General features: G+C 46.6%; 1 long non-coding RNA gene across 1 annotated transcript; it reads right to left on the reverse strand.

Annotated features, from left to right (window-relative positions):
• Positions 1-1,620: 1,620 nt before the first annotated feature.
• LOC118018688 lies at positions 1,621-2,428 on the reverse strand. The gene is made up of 2 exons (XR_004681457.1): positions 2,155-2,428; positions 1,621-1,801 (listed from the first exon to the last, which is right to left on the reverse strand). It is a non-coding gene; the product is annotated as an uncharacterized LOC118018688 (long non-coding RNA).
• Between the last annotated feature and the right edge of the window lie 20,893 nt (positions 2,429-23,321).

The following is a 23,321-nucleotide window of genomic DNA, read 5'->3' on the forward strand; positions in this document are numbered from 1 at the left end:
TTGAGGCCATGCCGGAGGGTGGCCTTGAGTTAGCAGATCTGCAGAGATTTTCAGAGAAGCTGGAAATTCCAGTTCTAATGTGAGATTGACGGCTTTTTATAGATCGGCTCAAATTAGTTTTACAAAACCCAGGGCCAATAAACACATCTGGAGGCAGTCTGCAGCCTGTGGGTCACCAGTTTGCGACCTCTGTGCGGAACGTCCTTTTCCTCCAAAGTCCTTGGAGCTTCTCCATCAGGGAGTTTCCCCTCTTGCGGGGTGGAGGGGGGACGGGCTGCAGCCCAGCCCCACTCCAGCCCAGGCTCCTCTCTCACCCCCTCCCCGCTGCCCGTCTCTTTGCCTCACCCCCCCTCAACAACCTCAGGCTGGGCTCTCAGATTCTCCCCACTTTTCCACACCAGCGGCAGCTACAGCTCCCCAGTTGGCAAACCTGAACCCAAAAGCAGACCCTACGCAGACAAAAGAACCTTCCAGAGACCAAGCTAGCTGCTTTTTAGAAGGCAGATATGATTTTTTATTTTTATTTTTTTGAAGATTATTTATTCATTTGTCAGAGGGAACACAAGCAGGGGGAGCAGCAGAGGGAGAAGCAGACTCCCCGCAGAGCAGGGAGCCCGATGCGGGACTCGATCCCAGGACCCTGGGATCATGACCTGAGCCGAAGGCAGATGCTTAACCGACTGAGCCACCCAGGCGCCCCAGGATAATTTTAGTATAACAGAAAAGTTGCAGTGAACAGAAAGAGTCCCTCAGCCAGGTTCCCTCCTGTTCCTATCTCATGGGATTGTGGTGCACTTATCATAACCAAGAAAACCACACTGGTCTCTCACTGTCCATGAAACTCCAAGCTTTTTTTCTATCTCACCTATTCTCCAATAATGCGGTTTTGTTGTTGTTGTTGTTGTTCAAGGATCCAACTCAGGGCATCATATTGCATTTAAAGATTTTGGGGGTTTTTTACTGTAATAAAAGACACATAACATAAAATTTACCATTGATGACATTTAGTACATCCCCAGTGTGGGACAACAATCAGCATCTTCTAGTTCCAGAACATTTTCATCCTTTCCCTCCAAAAAATCCATCCCATTAACAGCCCCTCCCCATTGCCCCCTCCCCAGCCCCCGGCACCCACCAGTCCGCTATCTGTCTCCGTAGATTCGCCTCCTCCGGGCATCTCCTATCATTGGAACCATGCACTATGTGGCCTTTTGTGTCTGGCTCCTCTCACTCGGCATCATGTTTGCAAGGCTCACCCGGGTTGTAGCAGGTGTCCGCGCTTCCTTCTTCTTCAAGGCTGAATCGTTCTCCATCGTGTGGATGGACCACATTTTGTTTATCCCTTCATCCCTCGATGGACACTTGGGTTGTTTCCCCCTTTCGGCTGTTATGAATAGTGCTGCCGAGAACATTCATGTCTTTGTGCGGATCTAAGTTTTCCTGTCTCTTGGGTAGACACCTAGGACCAGAATGCGGAGTCATACGGGCACTCCCTGTCTCGCATTTTGAGGAGCCACCAAACTGTCTCCATAGTGGCTGCCCCATTTTACATTCTAAAGTATTAGGGTTTCGATTTCTGCACATCCTCACCAAATGCTTGTTATTTTCTGTTTTTATTTATTTATAATTTTAAATTACGGTCATCCTGGTGGGCCTGAAGTGGAAAGCCATGATTTTTAAAGTAAACTTTTTCTCCTTTGTGATTAATTGAGCAAATAGGGCTGTCCTCTTCCGTCTCAGATCTTGTGTGAGGCAATCAGGGAAAACCATGGCAACCAAGCCTTCGGGGAAGCACCATCCGCTGGGGAGACAGACAAGGAAATAAGTAAGGATGAGACTGAGTGGAGATGAGCACAGGGGCTGTGGGGACCCAGAGCAGGCTTAATCCTTAATCCTGGTGTAAGGACCCAAGGACGGGAGGAGGACAGAGGCAGGGCTGTCTTCACACACACTTGCAACCTACGTTGAAATTTTTGAACAAGGGGCCCTGCATTTTCATTTTGCACCGGGCCCTGCAAATTCTGTAGCTTGTCTTGGGTAGTTGTCCCAGCTGGAGGCAGGGTTCTAAGGAAGCCAATCTCCACAGCTGCATCTTTGACATCTGGAGGGGGGGGCTTTTTTTTTAATTTTTTTTTTAACCTGAGCATTTCTCACCTGTCAAGCCCCTGCTGTAGGTCATCCTTCCCCTCGTGCTGCCTCCTCTCTCTTCCAAGCTGGTCCCTGAAGCTGAATGAGTGCATTAGGCAGCAGATGGGTTTTTCCAAATGGCTGGTCTCAGCAGACTCTGATCCAGAGTGTACATGTTGGGAGGAGGCTGTTAATCTGATTTGGGGTCACAGTCACAGCTGACAGCTCCAGAGACAGAAACCCAGCACCTTAAGATGCTGTTCATCAGCTGCAGAGCTGGAGAGGACGCTGAAGGTGGGCTCTTTGAGGGCAAGCAGCCCCACCTGGATAGTAGGAATGACGGTCCCTCGACAGTATGTTCTGTCCGTTGCCCAATGGCTATGCCAGGGCTCGGAACCCATCTTCCCCTCAAGCTCCCAAATCTGCTTTTTTCCCCAAGTCTGACTGAGATCTCCCCTACCTCAGGAAGCTTCCATAGCTCATGGGCTCAGAAATCCACCTGTCCTCCTTTTTTTTTTTTAAGATTTTATTTATAGGGCGTCCTGGCTGGCTCAGTCCGCAGAGCAGGTACATCTTGATCTCAGGGTCCTGAGTTCAAGCCCCATGACGTAGGGCTTGCTTTAAAATAATAATAATTTTAAAAAACCTAAAAAAATAAAGATTTTATTTATTTGTTTGAGGGACAGAGAGAAATCATGAGCAGGGGCGGGGGGGAAATGGGGGGTGAATGGAGGGGCATAGGGAGAGGGAGAAGCAGACTTCCCATGAGCAGGGAGCCAGACACAACATGGGGCTCGATCCCAAGACCCCAAGATCATGACCTGACTCGAAGGCAGACGCTTCACCGACTGAGCCACCCAGGCACCCCTCGATTATTTTTCTCTTCGGTGCCAAGTGTTGGTGTGGGTGTGGGGAGATAGAAGTTCTCACTCACTGTCTCAAGAGTGCAGATGGGGACAACAACTTTGGAGAGCGATTTCCCACGTGTGGTAAAAAAAGTTGAGATGAGCAAACTGTACAACCCACAATTCTGCCCTTCATGTGCCTGAGAGGAGTGGCTTTAAAAAATTTTTTTTAATTGAGGTAAAATTCACAGAACATAAAATTCACCACTGACACCATTTTTTTAAAGCGTAGAATTCAGTGGCTTTTACTGAGTTCACCATGTTGTGAAACTATTATCACGATCTAATTCCAGAACATTCTCGTCACTCCGGAAAGGAAACCCATACCCATTAAGCCGTCAGTCCCCATTTCCCCTCCCCCCAGCCCCTGGCAACCACTAATCTGCTTTCCGTCTCTATGGATTTGCCTGTTCTGGGCACTTCATAGACATGGGATCATACACTATGTGGCCTTTTGAGTCTGGCCTCTTTCACTCAGCATCATGTTTTCAGGGTTCATCCATGTTGGAACATGTATCAGCACCTTATTCTTTATTATGGTGGAATAGTTATTTGATTGCATATGGCAGGACCATCTCTTGTTTATCCACTCATCTGTCGATGAATACGTGGGTTGTTTCCACCTTTGGCTGTTGTGAACAGAGCTGCCGTGAACATTGGTGTACGTTTTCCTGTGGACATCCATTTTTACTTCTCTTGGGTGGAATTGCTGGGGGAGGAATATCTTTTAAGCCTTGTTTTTGGGGGCGCGTGGGTGGCTCAGTCAGTAAAGCGTCTGCCTTTGGCTCAGGTCATGATCTCGGGGTCCTGGGATGGAGCCCCGCGCCGGGCTCCCTGTTCCCTCTCCCTTTGCCTGCCGCTCCCCCTGCTTGTAATGTGTTCTTTCTCTCTGTCAAATAAATAAATAAATCTTTTTTTAAAAAAAAGTACTTATTACAAACTATTCTGACCTGTGTCATTTAAGAAAAAAATAGATTTTGCGACCCATTAATGCCTCAGGCAATTTGAAAAACACTGCTTTGAGATTTTTTTTTTTGAAGTTTTTTTAAAATTTAAATTCAATTGGGGCGCCTGGGTGGCTCAGTCGTTAAGCGTCTGCCTTCGGCTCAGGTCATGATGCCAGGGTCCTGGGATCGAGCCCCACATGGGGCTCCCTGCTCAGCGGGAAGCCTGCTTCTCCCTCTCCCACTCCCCCTGCTTGTGTTCCCTCTCTCCTCTCTCTCTCTGTCAAAATACATGAAAAAAAAATTAAATTCAATTAATTAACATATAATGTATTATTAGTTTCAGTGGTAGAGGTCAGTGATTCATCAGACTTATATAACACCCAGTGCTCATTACGTCACGTGCCCTCCTTACTGCCCATCACCCAGTTACCCCATCCCCCCACTCGAAAAACACTGCTCTGGAGCAATCCGCCCAGGGATGTTTGTAGCAGCCTGGTTTGCATTTGCAAATACTAGAAACAACTTCCCTGTCTTTAATTTGGTTTTAAAAAGTGTGCGGTAGGACATATGGTGGAATATTTTGTGAGAGGAAAAGGCATAAATTAGATCTATGCATGTTAACTTGGCTAGATCTCAAAAACATAAAAATGAGCCAAAAAGCACACTGCAGAATAACCTATTAGGGTAGAGTTAATTTATTTATGTTAATTAATACACAGAAAACAGTAACAGCTATATTTCTTGCATGTATAAATATGTGTGTAAAGTTTATTCTGTTTTTATTTTAATTCCAATTAGTTTTAATTCCAGTGTTATATTAGTTTCAGGTGTACAATATAGTGATTCAACACACATCACCAGATGCTCCTCACGACACGTGTGCTCCTTAATCCCCAACACCTATTTCGCCAATCCCCCCTCCCCCCTTTCCCATGTGTGTAAAGTTTAAAAATAGGCTGAGGGATGCCTGGCTGCCTCAGTTGATCTCAGCGTTGTGAGTTAAAGCCCCATGTTGGGTGTAGAAATTACTTACATAAAACCTTAAAAATAAATACCTAAGTAAATAAAAGTAGGCTGAGAAGCTATACACTTCATTGGTGTTGGAGTTTGTCTCGTGATTAGATAGAGGGGCAAAACATATACAATTTCATTAAGAATAAAAGTAAATTTGTGGGGCGCCTGGGTGGCTCAGTCGTTGGGCGTCTGCCTTCGGCTCAGGTCATGATCCCAGGTCCTGGGATCGAGCCCCGCATCGGGCTCCCTGCTCTGCGGGGAGCCTGCTTCTCCCTCGCCCACTCCCCCTGCTTGTGTTCCCTCTCTCACTGTGTCTCTCTGTGTCAAATAAATAAATAAAATCTTAAAAAAAAAATAAAAGTAAATTCAAAGCAAATAGAATAAAATGTTAACAATGTTCGGTTCTGAGGGTTGGGCACATGTGTGTTTGTTCCATGTACATTTCTTTTCTTTTCTTTCTTTTTTTTTTTAAGATTTTATTTTTAAGAAATCTCTACACCCAACTTGGGGCTGGAGCCCACAACCCCAGGATCAAGAGTAGCACATTCCCCCAACCGAGCCAGCGAGGCGCCCTCATGTATGCTTCTGAATATTAAAATTTTCCCCAGGGATGGGGGAACGGGACACTCAAAACAAAGTAAACCAACCCGTGCTTGCTAAGCACTGAGGAGTCCCACCCACACTTCCTGGAACAAGATGGAAGGCCGCTGTTGTGATTTCTGTTTACTAAAAACAGAAGTTGTTGAAAGCTCAACAGCGAGCTAGCCCGTCTAGACATCTCTTTTGGACCTGAAAGGCCACGGTGGGCATCTTCATTCCTCCTCCCTCTCTGAGAATCTCCACTCCAATCCTGCACTTCTCCAGGGCCCGAGATTCTAGAAAATTCCACAGAGCAGGGACTGTGGAATTCCACAGAGCAGCACCCAAACACCCATTACAGCCGAGGTCAGCAATTTCTGGTCCCAGGTAGGAGAGCTATTATATTTCAAATAATAATACAGAAAAGTTCTTTCACCTTTTTGGGGGTGTTGGGCGGGGTGGGTCAGAAAGAGGTTGTTGATTTGTTTAATGTTTGCCTTTTTTTATTGTGGTAAAATACATATAACATAAAATCGACCATTTTAAATTGTGCCACCCAGAGGCCTTAAGTACATTCACAATTTTCCTTTAACTTTTTATTTTAATTTTAATTTTTTAAATTTATTTAAGTAATCTCTATGCCCAGCATGAGGCTCCATCTCAGGATCCCAAGATGGAGAGTCACATGCTCTTCTGACTGAGCCAGCCAGGCACCCCTCCTTTTACTTTTTTTTTTTTTTTAAGATTTCATTTATTTATTTGACAGAGAGAGACACAGTGAGAGAGGGAACACAAGCAGGGGGAGTGGGAGAGGGAGAAGCAGGCTTCCCGTGGAGCAGGGAGCCCGACACGGGGCTCGATCCCAGGACCCTGGGATCATGACCTGAGCCGAAGGCAGACGCTTAACGACTGAGCCACCCAGGTGCCCCCTCTCCTTTTACTTTTTAAAAACACATTTATTGGGGCGCCTGGGTGGCTCAGGTCATGATCTCAGGGTCCTGGAATCAAGCCAGGCTCAGCGGGGAAGTGTGCCTCTCCCTCTGCCCGCCCCCCCAATTCGTGGTCTCTCTCTCTTATGCGTTCTCTCTCTCTCTCAAATAAGTAAATAAAATCTTTAAAAAACAAAACAAAACACCTTTATTATCTCCTTTCATCTGAATGGCCAGCCTGCAGATATGAGGACAGAGACGGGCAGATGAGGACAGTGATGTTAGCTACTATTCTGGTATAAAACATTTCAACACACTAATGTCACACTAAGCATTTTGTGTAATATTCATCCTTCGGCTCCTCACAACAAGCCTGTGAGGGAGCTAGTACTATAAACCATGTTTTTCCAAATAAGAGTAATGAGATTAAGTAAGCTGCAAAAATTCACAGAGCTATGTGACAAAGCTGGGACCTGACCCAGTCACCCTGAACACCTGAACCCCAAGCTGGAGCCCTTAACCAGCATACCAGGCTGATCACAGCCTTATTCATCTAACCAGTTCCCCACCCAAATTCTTTTCCATCTTCGTGGCTTTTTTTTTTTTTTTTTAACCTTTGCAATAAGTCATTAAGAGTTACCTGTTCTGGCCCAAGGACTGGGAATCGCTGAAAAGATGTCTGTGCTGAGTCACAAACAGGGAAGAATGAAGAAACAGAGCATAACCAGTATTTGCTTTCTCGGGGCAGGAGGAAGTAGTCCATTTAAATAGCTAGTCACTCCTGGGCGGTCCCAGCAGCAACCTCAGATGACGAAGACAAGCCTCGCGTTGTTGCCACTCCTTAACTTTGACAACCTGAGATCAGTCATTCAGCAATGATTATTACGTATTGAGGGCTGACCGTGAACCAGGAACTAACCAGTGTTACGGGTGGGTCACCACGGAACATAAGAGGTACAAGGTCGCCTACGTTCTAATGAAGCATGAACCCCAAATGGTGGAAAGACAAGAGAGTGATTTGGGGGAGGGTGCTGTTAGAGTTGGGGTCATCGGAGGAGGTGACATCTGAGCTGAGTGAAGCAAGGCGCCAGCCGCAGGTACCTGGGGGAAAGAAAGAGCCAACAACAATCGGGTGGGTCCTCAGAACCCTGAACATGGAGTAACCCTAGGACCCAGGAATTCCACTCCTAGGTAGAGACCCACAAGAAATGGAGATATGGCCACGCAGAAACTTGTACATAAGTGTTCGTAACCGCTCTATTCACAAAAGCCAGAAGGCGGAGACAGCCGGATTGTGCATAAAGTAACAAAGGATAAACAAACGGTGGTGTATGCATACAGTGGATATGATCCAACCGTAAAAAGAGAACAAGGTTCCGACACCTGCTACCACGTGGATGAGCCTTGGAAACATCATGCTAATGAAAGCAGCCAGTCACAAAAGCGAATAGTGTATGACTCCCTTTGTATGACATACTCAGAATAGGCAAATCAGTGTCAGAAAGCCCGTTAGAGGTTACCAGGGCATGGACGGGGGGAATGGGGAGTGACTGCTTTAATGGGCATGAGCTGTCTTTATCAGTTGTTGAGAAAGTTTTGAAGCCTGAGAGACCTAGAGTTCGCATAGCACTGTGAATAGGCTAATACCAATGCATTCGCATACCTGAACATGGTTAATTGCATGTTATGTGAATTTCACCCCCCCCCCCAAAAAAAAGGTGGGTGGAAAAAGATTGATCTGGGCAAAGGAATGGCAAGTTTAAAGATCACAAGGCAGGAAGAAGCCGGGAATTTGTGGAGCAGGAAATGGGCAGTGACAGGGACACATGGAGAAGGTAAGAGAGGAAGGAGGGACAGGGCTGGATCCAGCGGCTTCTGGAAGGTGGCTGACCTACTCTGCCAAGAGTGGAGAGTGTTGGAGGGTTTTGATCAGGGTGTGGAAAATGTGCTGGACTGGACGGGGCCCAAGAGAGGCAGCAGATACCCCACTCCCCACCCGAGGCAGCCAGGCCTGGGCTCAGCCCCCTCTGTAGCCCCTCACTCAGGACATCCTGCTGTTACTTATAACCGAAGGGGCCTGGGGCTGTGTGAGTCGCAAGCGCTTTCAGAAAAACACTTCAAAGAATTTTCTGATGGAACCAGAGGGTGTTATGCTAAGTGAAATAAGCCAATTGGAGAAAGACAATTATCGTATGATCTCGCTGATATGTGGAATTTAAGAAACAAAACAGAGGATCATAGGGGAAGAGGGGAAAAAATAAAACAAGACGAAATCAGAGAGGGAGACAAACTGTAAGAGACTCTTAAGCATAAGAAACAAACTGAGGGTTGCTGGAGGGGAAGAAGGTGGGGGACTGGGTCACTGCGTGATTGACATTAAGGAAGGCACATTATGTAATGAGCACTGGGCATTATATAAGACTGATGAATCACTGACCTCTACCTCTGAAACCAATAATACATTATATGTTAATTGAATTTAAATAAAAATTAAAAAAAAAGAATTTTCTGCTCTATATACAACAACAACAACAAAAAAAAAAAACGGCATCAGCTAGGGCCCTGGGGTAGATAGACAATAGAGGCCCTTCACCTTTCCTAGCCCCAGAGCAATACAGCACATGCCCAGAGGCAATTAGAGACTCCGTGACCAGCCCCCCCCCCCCCCAACAATGACTCTTGGAAGTTATGTAAGCCCTTCAGTTGACAGGTCTGGTCAGCTGCCAGACATGAGTTCCCTGACCTCTGACCCTCAATTATCTGGCGATTCTGGATATCAGCCTAGAGAAAGAGAAGGCTTTTTCCAAAGGGGAGACTGGCTGGAAGCCGGACTGATGTGTGCTGGCTCCAGTCAAGGACAGGCTTTCCCAGAGCAAGAAGATGGCTGACATCTGCTGTGCCCTTCGGCCTGTTGGCATCTCCCTGATTCCCCACTACCCCAGCTGGTCTCCTCCGTTCTCATTGATTTGACCTGTCAAAGCTTCCCTGGCATGTTGCTTGCTCTTTGAACATACTAGAAGTTTCTTAAAGCCTTTTCACACCTGGATCCCCCACCTAGTAGGTGTGCTCCTTGCTCATAAGTAGGTGCTCGGACCTTCACCACGGGACAAACTCCTACAATCTCCCTGCCTACTCGATCTCACCTCTCTGATGTCCCACAGGCCCCTTGGACTCATCGTGGCAGAAATGCAGCCCCAGGCTTTCCTCCCAAACCTACTTTTCTCATAGTCAACTCCATCTTAGTTAATGACACCGTCCACCAGGTGCTCAAGTTCAAATATCTGGGCATCATACCCGACTCCTCCCTTTCTCTGTCCCCTACAGTTCACCTCTTGGTGAAGCCTGCCACACTGTCAGGGGGTCAGATCCCTTGAGTTGGATTCTCTTTTTCCCTCTCCCACCAACATATAACCCATTCTCCACAGTCAGCAGCCAGACCTAACCTTTTTATTAGCAGACTTTGTTTTTTAGAACCGTTTTAGAGTTACAGAAAAATTGCAACAATAGTACAGAGAGTTCCTGTAACTCGCTCACCAGGTTCCCATTATTAATAGCTTATGTTAGTACAATCCATTTGCCCCAATTAACCAATATTGATGTGTTATTATTAACTAAAGTCCATAGTTTATTTAGATTTCCTTCCTTTGCCCCCTAACGTTTTTCTTCTGGCCGGGATCCTGTCCAGGACACCATGTTCTACATAGTCCTCACATCTCCTGAAGCTCCTCAGGGTTGTGACAATTTCTCAGTCTTTCCCTGTGTTTGGTGATGAGGACAGTTTTCAGGAGCCCTGGTCGTGGACTTTGCAGATAGTCCTCTATCAGGATTTGTGTGATGTTTTTCTTGTGATCAGACTGTGATTATGGGTTTGGAGAGGAAGACACAGGGGCCACATGCCATCGTCAGCACATCACATCACGAGTATCCACCAAACATGATTGCTCACTCTTGACATTGACTTTCATCAATCCCCTGGGGAGCTAGTATCTGTCAGGTTTCTGTGCTGTGAAGGGACCCTTTCCCCCCTTTTCCATACTGTGCTCTTTGTTGTTTGTTTGTTTGTTTTTAAGATTTTATTTTTAAGTAATCTCTACACCCAACATGGGGTTCAAATCCACAACCCCGCGATCAAGAGTCACACTCTCTACCAGCTGAGCCAGGCAGGTGCCCCCATACTGTGCTCTTTGGAAGGAAATCACTAGGAACAGCCCACACCTAAGGAGTGGGAGTCATCGAGATCATTAAAACTGTAAATCTGTCCTCTTAGTCCTCTGGTTCAAACCTTGGCCCTGGGTAGCCTGGCCCTGCCCCATCCCAGACTCACCTCTGCCACCACCCACCCCAACTCGCCATTCCAGCCATGCTGTCCCCTTTCTTTCCTCAAAATGCAACTCGGGGGGCACATGGGTGGCTAGTTGTTAAGCATCTGCCTTCAGCTCAGGTCATGATCCCAGGGTCCTGGGATGGAGCCCTGCATCGGGCTCCCTGCTCAGTGGGAAGCCTTCTTCTCCCTCTCCCACTCCCCCTACTTGTGTTCCCTCTCTCGCTGTGTCTCTCTGTCAAATAAATAAATAAACTCTTTAAAAAAATGCAAATCTGTCCCCACCACTGGGCTTGTGTGAGGCTCTTCCCTCTGCATCCCCTTCCTCCCAGTCCCCTCCTGGTTGGCTCCTCCTCATTCAGGTTTCTGCTGCTCAAATGTCACCTCCCCTGGGGGATCCAGGCAAATCCTGGGGGAAACCCTGAGTCCCATAAGGGCTCATCAAAGGCTTTCTTTTGCAAGGGCATATGCCAACCCATGCACGCAAAGGGCAGCACGGCTTTTTTTCTCCCTGATTGCTAAACATTTATCCAGACACCACCAACAGACATCACTGACCCCAATCCCTAGGGGATGGTCAAGAAGCTTGTCTGGATGCTGAGCGACCCAGAAGAAGAGAAAGGGACAAGAAGAGAAAATTCCTGAGGAGTTGTCACAGCTCACCCACAGACACGCCTCAGCTGGGCGCTGATCTGAGGTGGCCCTGCCAGGTGGTGCCCTGGGAGGCTGGCAGAAGCAAAGACAACTCTTCTTCAGAGCACGGCTCATTCATTCTAGGCGTCTCTGAATCCCTGCAAATAATTTCCGAAGGGTAATGCCCCACATACAGTTGAAGAAAACCTGGCCCACAAGGAAACAAGGCGCCGGGAGCGAGAACCAAGAGAAGGAAGAGGGCAGCACATAGACCTCAGATACTGGAATTTTCCCAACACAGATTCGAAAGCAGTTATGCTTACCCCATGTAAAGAAATAATCACTGGGGCGCCTGGGTGGCTCAGTCGTTAAGCGTCTGCCTTCGGCTCAGGTCATGATCCCAGGGTCCTGGGATCGAGCCCCACATCGGGCTCCCTGCTCCGCGGGAAGCCTGCTTCTCCCTCTCCCACTCCCCCTGCTTGTGTTCCTGCTCTCGCTATCTCTCTCTCTGTCAAATGAATGGATAAAATCTTTAAAAAAAAAAAAAAAAAGAAAAAGAAAGAATCACCAAGCTTGAAGGGGTTTACAAGGAAGGAATGGAAGGCTGTAAAAAGTGGCATAGCAGATTTGATAAAGAACAAGACAGAACTAGAGATATTAAAAAATAATAAACTCAACTGTATTTGAACAGAAGATGGGACACAGCAGAAGGATTAACGAGGTATCAGAAGAAATTATTCAGAATGCCACACACAGAGACAAAAAAGACAGATAATACCAGAGAGAGAAAATGAGAATGTGAAGATTCTGGGAGATGTTGTTGTTATGCATTTGTTTGGAGTTTCAGACAGAGGCAAGAGAGGTTGGGTGGAGGGCGCTTTTTAAGAGATAATGGCTGGGAATTATCCAGAATGGATGAAAACATCTCAACCTACAGATTTGAAGAGGCCAAATATTTGTTGAATGAATGATTCAACATCTTTTTTTTCTTTTTTAAAGATTCTATCAATTTATTTGACAGAGAGAGAGACAGCGAGAAAGGGAACACAAGCAGGGGGAGTGGGAGAGGGAGAAGAAGCGGGCTTTCCACGGAGCAGAGAGCCCAATGCAGGGCTCGATCCCAGACCCTGGAATCATGACCTGAGCTGAAGGTAGATGCTTAACGACTGAGCCACCCAGGCGCCCCATTCAACGTCTTTCAATAGGAATGAAAGATTCCCTGGTGAGCCTGTTCTGCCCCCCTCCCCCTTCCAGCGTGAGCTGCTGTGGGTGGAAAGCCCCCGTGTTCTTCCCCAAAACTTTGCACACAGTGGGAGCCAATCCACATGATTGAAAGTCTGTCAGCATTCTGCCAGATGTCCTTCACCCACTGTTCAGCCTTTGTGGTCTTGCCTCGCCTCCCTAGTTATCTGTGTGGTTTAAGCTAGACGGGCAGGGAGAGGAATGTTGCCCAGCTACTGAGCTGAGACAAGCCCAGCTTGCAACCCCAGAGATTCTCCAAACCTTTCCCCTCAGGGAAAAGGAACATCTAAACCTGCTTAGCCATCTTTTTCTCTTGGAACAAAGGGAAAGATTTCTGAACCCAGAAAAACAATCCGAGTAGCCCTCCAGCTGAGTAAGGGGGGAGGGGTGGGTAAAGGATGAGAACAGGTTTGTGTCATTGTCATTCTCTCGGCTGAGCCCCCACCAGGCATCCGGGGAATTGCACACCACCTGCACTAGGCTGCCAGGGGGCTGATTGGTCAATGCGGCATCATTGGCCCCATGCACGCCTTTCTAGAACTATTACAATGGCTTGTTTTTGTGGTGAAAGAGCTGAGACAGGAATCGGCCTCATTTTCCAGAAGGGAAAACTGAGGTCCAAGAAGCAAAGCGATCTGCTCGCCTTTTTTTTTTTTTAATTTTTTTTTTTAAAGATTTTATTTATTTATTTGAAAGAGAGAATGAGATGGAGCATGAGAGGGGGGAGGGTCAGAGGGAGAAGCAGACTCCCTGCTGAGCGGGGAGCCCAATGCGGGACTCGATCCCGGGACTCCAGGATCGTGACCTGAGCCGAAGGCAGTCGCCCAGCCAACTGAGCCACCCAGGCGCCCCTCTGCTCGCCTTTTTAATTGCCAGAACCCAGTTTCTCTGGTGGGCCAGAAGAGGCTGTTCCTTCTCGTTGAAAATGGACATCAGTACCTGCCACCATGAATCAAATTCTCATGTCCAAAGCAGGCCACTGGACTCTGTAGGGGACCACCATCTGACTTTCCCGATCCTGGGAAATTGGATCAGTTCATTGGCAAGGACAGACCAAAAGCAGGTGGAAAAGGTTTCAGTCAGTTTACAAAAGAGAAGGCAAACAAGGACAGGTCGATAGAGCACAAATGGAAGATGTATGGGGTTGCCAAATGGAGTACAGACAACACAGTCTGGCGTGGAGGAACTCTGAGAAACTATGCAAAGTTGAGGAAGCTAGATACAAAACACAAATATTGTATTTCATTTACATGAAACACCTACAACAGGCAAATTCAGAAAGTGGAATCGAAGTCACCAGGGGGTGGAGGAGGGGGACAGGGAGTTGGTGGTAAACAGGGACAGTCTCGGTTCAAAAACGTTCGGGGTGGGGGGGGGTGCCTGGGTGGCTCAGTCGGTTAAACATCTGACTCTTGATTTCGGCTCAGGTCATGATCTCAAGGTCGTGAAATCGAGCGCTGTGTTGTGCTCTGAGCTCAGCTGGGAGTGTGCTTGGGATTTTCTCTCTCCTCCCTCCCCCCCCTTAAAAAAAATGTTCTGGAGACAGATAGTGGTGATGTTTGTACAAGAATAGGAAGGTACTTAATGGCACTAAGCGGCAGATTTAAAAATGGTTAAGATGGTAAATTTTATCTTATGTATAGTTTGCATGATACACAAATATTTTTAAAAAGTGGTAGCTGAACTTTATATGTATTAATAGAGGTGGCTCCTTAGAACAGAAAAAGAAGCATGTCACATAATATGATGCCCTTTAGGTTTGGGGGGTTTTTTGTTTATAAAAACTCCACCAAAACCAATACTAAATAAATATGCTATGCATTCATATGTACATACGTTAAAGCATAAAAATGGTCTGGAAAAATGCACCCCGTAGAGTTAATAGTGGTCACTCCTGAGGGAAAGTCTGGACAATAGAGCTAGGCGTCAAAGGGGGTCTTAGGTTCTGATTTATTTGTTCTTAAAGGAGGATGGCATGGCAGGCTGAATACCATCCCCCCATCCCCTTCTCCCCCAGTAAATCCGCATCCTAATCCTCAGCACCTGTCAGTGTTGCCTTCGGTGGCAAAAGGGCTTGGCAGGTGTGATTCAGCTAGAGATCATGGGTGGGCTATCCAGGTGGCCCATATAACCAGAGGTGCTTATAAGGGGGGAGGCAGGAGAGTCGGAGTCAAGGAGGAGACGCGAGAGCAGAAGCAGTTTCCTGCCATGCACTTTGAAGGACAAAGGGAGCCACCAGCCAAGGAATGCAGGTGGCCTCTAGAAGCTGCGAGAGAAGCAAGGAAGCAGCTTCTCTCCTCCCAGCCTCCGGAAGGAACCTGTTCTGTCAACACCTTGGCTTTGGGACTTCTTGACTTCGGTTGCTGAGCTTCAGAACTGTAAGAGAATAAATCTGTGTTGAGTTGGTAGCGGTTTGTTAAAGAGGCGTGGGAAACTATACATGGCTGGGTTCATAGATTACTCGTGCAGTTAAACATTACAGAAGGTATGTAAATAAAAGACAAGGGACACAGGAGGAAGGAGCAGATCTGGGGCAGGTCGGGTGAGGCAGCCCCTCTCAAGAGTGAATTCGGTGGGCTTCTAGAACCCCGGAGGAGTTGAGGTAAGAGGTGCCTGAAGTGGGGGGTGTCATGAGGCGATTAGCATGTCATAGCCGCCTGGGGAACTAAAGGTGTTCATGAAATAAACTCATGTCTTCACACATTCTTCTGCCTAAGATTAGACCTGCAAAATTTCACAGTGCTCAGAACAGTCCCGATTTAGTGTCTGAATTAACACCTTCTGCCGAGAAGAATCTTCACTTAAAAAATGCATAGATTAAAAGAACAAAACAACTCCGATTATTTCAGTACTAAGGAGGCAATGTGAACTTGGGCAGCGTCTCTTGAGAGAGCTTCACGTGCTTTTGGAATTATCCGAGGGTCAGATCATGTTAAGGAGTTGTATCTATTCATCTTTAGTGACATGATTTCAAAATGACAAATTCCATGGAAGTTGAATATAATTTCCCTTAAAAAGGGGGGGGTAGTTGGTGGCAGGGTGGAGATGAGCAAAGCTGCTTGAATATGCATTGCAAAACCTTTGGAGGCGCCTGGGTAGCTCAGTGGGTTAAACATCGGACTGTTGATTTCGGCTCCGGTCATGATCTCAGGGTCGTCAGATCGAGCCTCGTGTGGGGCTCTGTGCTGAGTATGGCCTCTGCTTGAGATTCTCTCTCCCTCTCCCTCTGTGCAGCACCACCCCCCACCCTGACCCGCCCTCTTTTTTTTAAGATTTTATTTATTTGTCAGAGAACACAAGTAGGAGTAGCAGCGGGCAGGAGAAGCAGGCGAAGAGCCCGATGCAGGGCTCGATCCCAAGACCCTGGGATCATGACCCGAGCTGAAGGCAGACGCTTAACCGACTGAGCCACCCAGGTGCCCCTCATATGACTTTTAAAAATTACAAAGTGAGGGGAACATGATTCTCCACTCTTCAGGTGTGGGCTGTGCTGAGTGACTTCCTTCCAAAGGGCACAGTATGGAAAGCCTGGGGTGGGATTGGGGGTGGTGCCGGGGGGCGGGGGGAAGTCCCTTCACAGCTGAGAATCTCAGCAGGTGATCAAGGTTAACATCAATGGGATCAATCCAGTTTGGTGGATACTCATGACATGATGACAATGGCATGTGGCCTCTGTGTCTTCCTCCCCAAAACCCATAATCACAGTCTAATCCTGAGGAAAACCTCAGACAAATCCCAGTAGGGGACCACCCACCAGTACCCCTCAGAAGTGTCCAGGTCCTCAAAAACAGGGAAAGCCTGAGCAGTTGCCAGAGCCGAGAGAAGCCTGAGGAGACCTGGAGTAAACATAATTCGGTGTCCTGGAGGGATTCCCAGGGCAGAAAAGGGACATTAAGGGAAAAACCAAGGAAATCTAAGACTATGGACTTTATTACTAATGTATTAATATGGGTTCATTAACTGGGCATCTGTACCATATTAATGTAAAATGTTAACAGGGGAAACTGGGTGAGGGGGTATATGGGAACTTTCTGAACTACTCAATTTTTCTGTAAATGTAAAACCATTCTAAAAAACAAAATCTAAGGGCTCCTGGGTGGCTCAGTTGGTTAAGCATCTGCCTTCAGCTCCGGTCATGATCTCAGGGTCCTGGGATCGAGTCCCGCATCGGGCTCCCTGCTCAGTGGAGAGTCTGCTTCTCCCTCTCCCACTCCCCCTGCTTGTGTTCCCTCTCTCGCTGTGTCTCTCTCTGTCAAATAAATAAATAAAATCTTTAAAAAAAAAGAGTCAGCTTTGGGGCGCCTGGGTGGCTCAGATGGTTAAGCGTCTGCCTTCAGCTCCGGTCATGATCCCAGGGTCCTGGGATCGAGTCCCACATCAGGCTCCTTGCTCAGGGAGCCTGCTTCTCCCTCTCCCTCTGTCCCTCCCCACAGCTCATGTTCTCTCTCCCCCAGGCGCGCGCGCTCTCGCTCTAAGTCTTAAATATTTTTAAAATCTATTAAAAAATTAAGTGGTTCAATTTCTAGGAAATTGTCCTATATGCTCACAGAGGTACACAAAGACATGTACACACAGGTGCTCATTAGATCGTACTACGGGGACAAGAAGGAACCTAAATGCCCAAAGTGGGCACTTTGGAATACCCTATAGCCGTTAGAGATTGTAGTGTGGCTAAAATGACTGACCTGCCAGTTGCCAAGTAGTGAGACCCCACTTATGCTAAATGAAAAGTTACATATGTGCCTGTTCTTCTAGACTTAGAAGAATTCTAGGGGGAGAAACACAACTACTTGTAGTTGGATTTGTTGTCTTTAACATTGCAGTTTACTTTTAAGATTTTATTAGAATGAGGCCGAGTGTGAGGGGAGGAGGGTCAGAGGGAGAAGTAGATTCCCTGCTGAGCAGGGAGCCCGATGCGGGACTCGATCCCGGGACTCCAGGATCACGACCTGAGCCGAAAGCAGTCGCTTAACCAACTGAGCCACCCAGGGGCCCCTGCAGTTTACCTCTTTAATGTTTGGACAGCTTTTACAATAAACAAATATTTAAGTATTTGAATGTTAATTTGTATGCTTAAAAAATATTCTAGACTGGCCCAAAGGGGGAGAGAATATTAAATCCGTCATCCAGCTAAGAAATGAAAGATGCAAATTACTTTTATGACTAAAAACAAAACCCCAAACCCTATAAAGTTTCCACCTTGAAAGAGTTTCAGTTTCTCCCTAGAGAGTTTGCAAGCCCAGTGCCTGGAAATCCTGTCTCTCTAGTTCTACTTAAGTGTGAAGCAACTCGAGTGTCCTACCCACTTCCCGCGTGTTGAGTTTTTCAAATCTTGTCAGGGCTGGACGTGAAATTTAGAGCTGAATTTTTTTTTTTTTTAAGATTTTATTTATTTGACAGAGACACAGCAAGAGAGGGAACACAAGCAGGGGGAGCGGGAGAGGGAGAAGCAGGCTTCCCGCGGAGCAGGGAGCCCGACGCGGGGCTCGATCCCAGGACCCTGGGATCATGACCTGAGTCAAAGGCAGACGCCCAACAGACTGAGCCGCCCAGGTGCCCCACTGAAGTTATAATGTCACTTATCCATCCTTCCCTCCTATGACCACGGTACAGATGCTGTGTTATCTGTTGCCGTGTAACTACACCCAAACTTAGTTGAACAAACCTGTATTATCTCCCATAGCTTTTGGGTGTCAGGAATACGGGAGCAGCTTAGCTGAATGGTTTTGGCTTGGGAACCGTCAGGAGATTGCAGTCAAGCTGTTGGCGGGGACTGTGGTCGCCTGAGGCTTGACTGGGGATGGCTCACTTCATGTGCCCTTCTGCGTTGGCTGCTTAAACGTCTGCATGATCGGCCAGCCAGCTTCCCCCCAGAGCTGGTCATGTGAGGAGGAGAGGGAAACCTAGAAATCCCCTCTTGGGAGTGAGGGGAATGCCATCACCTTTGCCATTGTGTATATCCCGCAGACCAACCCTGTGTTATCCAAGAAAGGGCTACTCAAGAGCTTGCGTATCAGAGGGTGGCTGCCATAGGTGCCTTCTGGTGTTCTAGCCAGCTGCTTCCCATTCCTTTCTTTGCTTTCATATTCTGGGTCTTAATCTAAGAAGACCTTTGTTGCAGGAACAATTAGTCACATAATTTTTATACAAAAACCTTCAATTTTCTGTGCATCCCAAACTATCTTCCTGGGTTGTAGGAATAAAGAAAGATAAATTCTCTCTACAGATAATCCTTACAGGTTTCGGAACTTTTCAGACCTCTTGCAACTGAACTGTACTGAATAAGAAATGAAACGATGCTCATTCTTTTGACACAAGAAACCCTAGTTAACAGCAATGACAACCCAACCCAGGATGACTATTACCAAAAAAACAAACAAAAACCAGAAAACCAGTCTGGTGTGGATATGAAGAAAAAAATCCTTTTGCATGGCCGCTGACAATCTAAAATTGTGCAATCACCAAAAACAGCCTGGCAGTTCCTCAAATTAAAAATACTATATAGTCCAGCAACTTCACTTCTGAATATATACCCAAAAGAACTGAAGCAAGGACTTAAACAGCTATCTGTACATCAGTGTTCATGGCAACATTGTTCACAACCGCCAAAATGTGGAAAGAGCCCAATCCATCAACTGATGAGTGGATAAACAATGTGGTATGTACATACAATGGAATATTCAGCTTTTAAAAGGAATACAATTCTGAGACCTGCTAGGACATGGGTGAACCTTGAAGACCTTCAGCTGAGTGAAATAAGCCAGTCCCAAGAAGGCCAATATTGTACGAATGAACATACCGGAGGTACCTAGCATAGTCAAGTTCATAGAGCTAGAAAGAAGTACAGTGATTACCAGGGGCTAGAGGGAGATGGGTTATTGCTTAAGGAGTTCAGAGTTTTCAGTTCTGGAGATGAATAGTGGTGATAGTTGCACAGTGGGAATGTACTTAATGCCACCAAAATCTACACTCAACTATGGTGAGAATGATAAATTTTTACATTACATGTATTTAATCACAATTAAAAAATTGGAACAACCACTTTGGAGAACAATCTGGCAATATCCAATAAAATTGAAGATGTAAATACCTATGACCGCCCCCCCCCGCCACAGAAGAATTTCCTAAATTGTCATAAATGTATATAATGGGATGCCATACGGTGTGGGGGAAAAAAAGTTTCAAGCTATATAATCGAGCAACGATCCATCTCAAAGTTAACGTTGACTATAAAAAACGAGTAGCAGAATATACCTGTAGGGTCGCCTGGGTGGCTCAGTCGTTAAGCGTCTGCCTTCGGCTCAGGTCATGATCCCAGGGTCCTGGGATCAAGCCCTGCATCAGGCTCCCTGCTCAGTGGGAAGCCTGCTTCTCCCTCTCCCACTCCCCCTGCTTGTGTTCCCTCTCTCGCTGTGTCTGCCAAATAAAATCCTAAAAAAGTACCTGTATATAAATTTTTATTAAATTCATGAATCCATACATATAAGGTAAAATAGGCTAGTAGCTACCCTCTGGAGAAGGGAATAGAGCAATGGGATTGAGGAGAAAGGATACATAGGGGTTTCAATTGTGTCTGTGATATCTATTCCTTAACCTGGTCATTATGAATGTTATATTTTCGTTCTCTCTTGCTCTCCCTTTCTCTTTGTGTATGCCTGAAATAGTTTATTAAACTCCACATAGGAGCAAAAAATAAGAGGGGGGAAAATAAAAAACCAAAAGAGCCAAACCTCAAATCACAATAACCAACCTCTTTTCACCCTCCACCTTTATAACACAAAAATATCAACCTTATAAAGATATATAGTATTTTTAAAGTTATTTTTATCTTCTCTCCCCAAAACAGGGCTTGTGTCTAAGATGATTTTTTTTCTTGTTGACTCTTGCTTAGGTCATGTTGGGCACTTAGTAGATGATGGTGACATCAGGCTGTGAGGAGCGTGACAGCTTTACCTGTTGCCTTGGGGAATAATTCCTCCCCTGCCCACACATAGCTGTATAGCATATGCTATGGATACCCTGTCATCCGGTCAACACATTTTCTCCCAGCTCTTCCAACCGAAAATATGTATACTTCTACTAACTTGTGTTGAAGAGCAAGAATTCTGAACTCAAGGCTAGCTGATTTTAAGGTTCAACTATGTGAAGGTTACTTTATGCTTTCCAAATGATTCCTGACGTTGTGAAACAGGAGATTCATTTCTCTGGCAGTAACAATGCTCCCATTGAGACAGCAGCCCTGGCACATGCATACGTCGCTCGTGGTTTGCCAGAACAAAATCTTAGTTAACCCACAAACATTACAGGCAGACGTAGGTGTGTAGAGAAATCCAAATATCAGTCTGCCAAAAGGAGGAAAATGTGCAAGTCGACCCACACATTAACTTGACAGGTTTGGCACCGATGTAAGGATTTTTTTTTTTTTTAATGTAAGGATTTTCTGACGTTCCTTTTCTCCTTCTGGTCGCTTTTAAGAGTGATGAGAAGTTTTTACAGCAGCAGAAAACAAGATGTTTGTATGGTCTGCCCTCTTTGGCAAAGGAAACTGTCTTTGACTAGGTCTTTGGCAGAAAACAGGTTTGAGAAGAGTTATAAAAGAACCAGGTGAGGGGTGCCTGGGGGGCTCAGTCGGTTAAGGGTCCGACTCTTGATTTTGGCTCAGGTCATGATCTCAGGGTCGGGAGATTGAGCCCCCATGACAGGTTCTGTGCGGGGCAAGGAGCCTGCTTAAGATTCTCTCTCCCTCGGCCCCTCCCCCATCCCTCTCCACCTGCAGGTACGTGCTCTAAAATCTTAAAAAAAAAAACAAAAAAACAAAAAACGGCAAGGCTGAGATGTGAATGTTTCAGCTGAGCATTTTAGTGGTCACTGTAGACAAAAGTGACATTCAGAAGTGGGTGTGTTCCCGATATGTGTTCTTGACTGAGTCACTTCATCCCTCTATATTCTGGAGTGCTCTGACCCCTAACCTTATTCTCTCCTTCTGTGAGGACTGTGAGAAATTTCTGGATAACATCTTAAGGCTCATGGGTGAGAATTTCCTGGAAATACGGCAATTATTCCCAACTTGACAGGTCTACTCTTCTCCTGGAGAGAGAAAAAAAAACACTGAGTTAGCACCCTGAACCTAACTTGACTTTTGACATTCCCTTCCTCTTTGCTGTGGACTTTCCTCCTCAAGGCCACGTTTTGAGACCAAGTATAACAAGTCCAAAAGAAGAAAACTACCGAGTGCTCCTTCTGAACTCAATAAAACCTTTTGCTTGCAGATAATATGAAATACTTCTAACTTTTCTACAAGTGTGTGCCTTCCTCAGGAGGGGCTGGAAGGAGAGAGAGAACAGGGTCAGTGCAGCCCAGTCTAATGTATGGGTGGACAACTCAGGCCTTATGCTCTACAGATGTTAGAGCAGAAGCATCATCATACACAAAGCTCATCAGTCAGTCAATAAGCCTTTACTGAATGCCTCAACTGTGTTCAGTACTGAGTTATGCGTGAGGTCAATGTGGTATGATGCCAGCCTCGTGAATGCCAGACTGGGAGCCAGGAGGCCTGCCAATCACTGGATTTTGGGAAAAACCAAAAATTTTTCTCCTCCCAGGGCCTGTTTCTTTATGTGTAAGATTAAGAGGCCGTAGTAGTTAACCTCAGCCCTTAGGTTTCTTCCAACTAGAATGGTCACAGATTCCAAAGGAGGATAAAGCATTCACAGGCTCCTGAATCTCGAGAGACTTCTAGATAGCTGAGGAGACTGAACAATTGTACCCCAAATTGTTGTTTCTGAAAGAGCACAGCTTGGCCCACCTGGATGCCTAGGTGTCTTCCCCAAAGTTAGTGCAAAGGGGTCACATGAACGGGTCTCTCTGCTCATGATCCTCTGGCCCTACTGCTTTTCTGAGGACTGCTTCCTTGAGTGTACTAAGCTAGTCCGGATCGGGCCTTTGCACGTGCTTGTCTTGCCACATTGGACTTCCTACAGGAATGGTGGCTGGCTCCTCCTTTCTCCTCCTCTAGATCTCCTTAGCTCTCCCCTTGAGTGTGCCATCTTTTTCTTCTCTAGTCTCTCATTTCAGCATCTACGTCCTTCTTTACAGTCTCCCAATTTATAGCCCTTTTACTTGTTTCTCGTTTGCTTCCCTTGTCAGTCTGTTGGCTCCACTAGGCAGGGATCCTTCTTGTTTTGTTCAGAACTGTTCACCCATATTTGTTCAACGAGTGACTTTGCAGCTCCACAGTTCCGAGGAACTGAAGGCCTCTAAAGTTGCTTCCCCATAAAAATGCCCTTTTTTGAGACCCCCCAGGTCAGGCAGGGCTTAGGCTGCAGTAACTTCTTTCCCACTGCCAGCTTTCTTTGGATCCAGACCTTTTCCTTGAGGAAAAAGGCTGTATGTCATCACAACGCCTTCTCCTGTGCCGCGGTGACATCATTACTGCTTCTCGCTGCCTTACAAATCCATTGCAGCTCCTTCCTTTCCCTCTAGAAGCTCCCAACCCTCCCCGGGTCAGCCCCGCTCCACGTCTCGCCCCGGCCCAGCCTCCTACGTCACGTCCGCCCGCCCGCGCGGTGGTGACGTCATGCCCCAGAGATGGCGTCACGTGCCCCCCCACGCGGGGGGCGGGCCT

This window comes from Mirounga leonina, unplaced genomic scaffold, assembly GCF_011800145.1.
Source record: "Mirounga leonina isolate KUSES-001 unplaced genomic scaffold, KU_Mleo_1.0 Mir_171, whole genome shotgun sequence".
NCBI lineage: Eukaryota > Metazoa > Chordata > Mammalia > Carnivora > Phocidae > Mirounga > Mirounga leonina.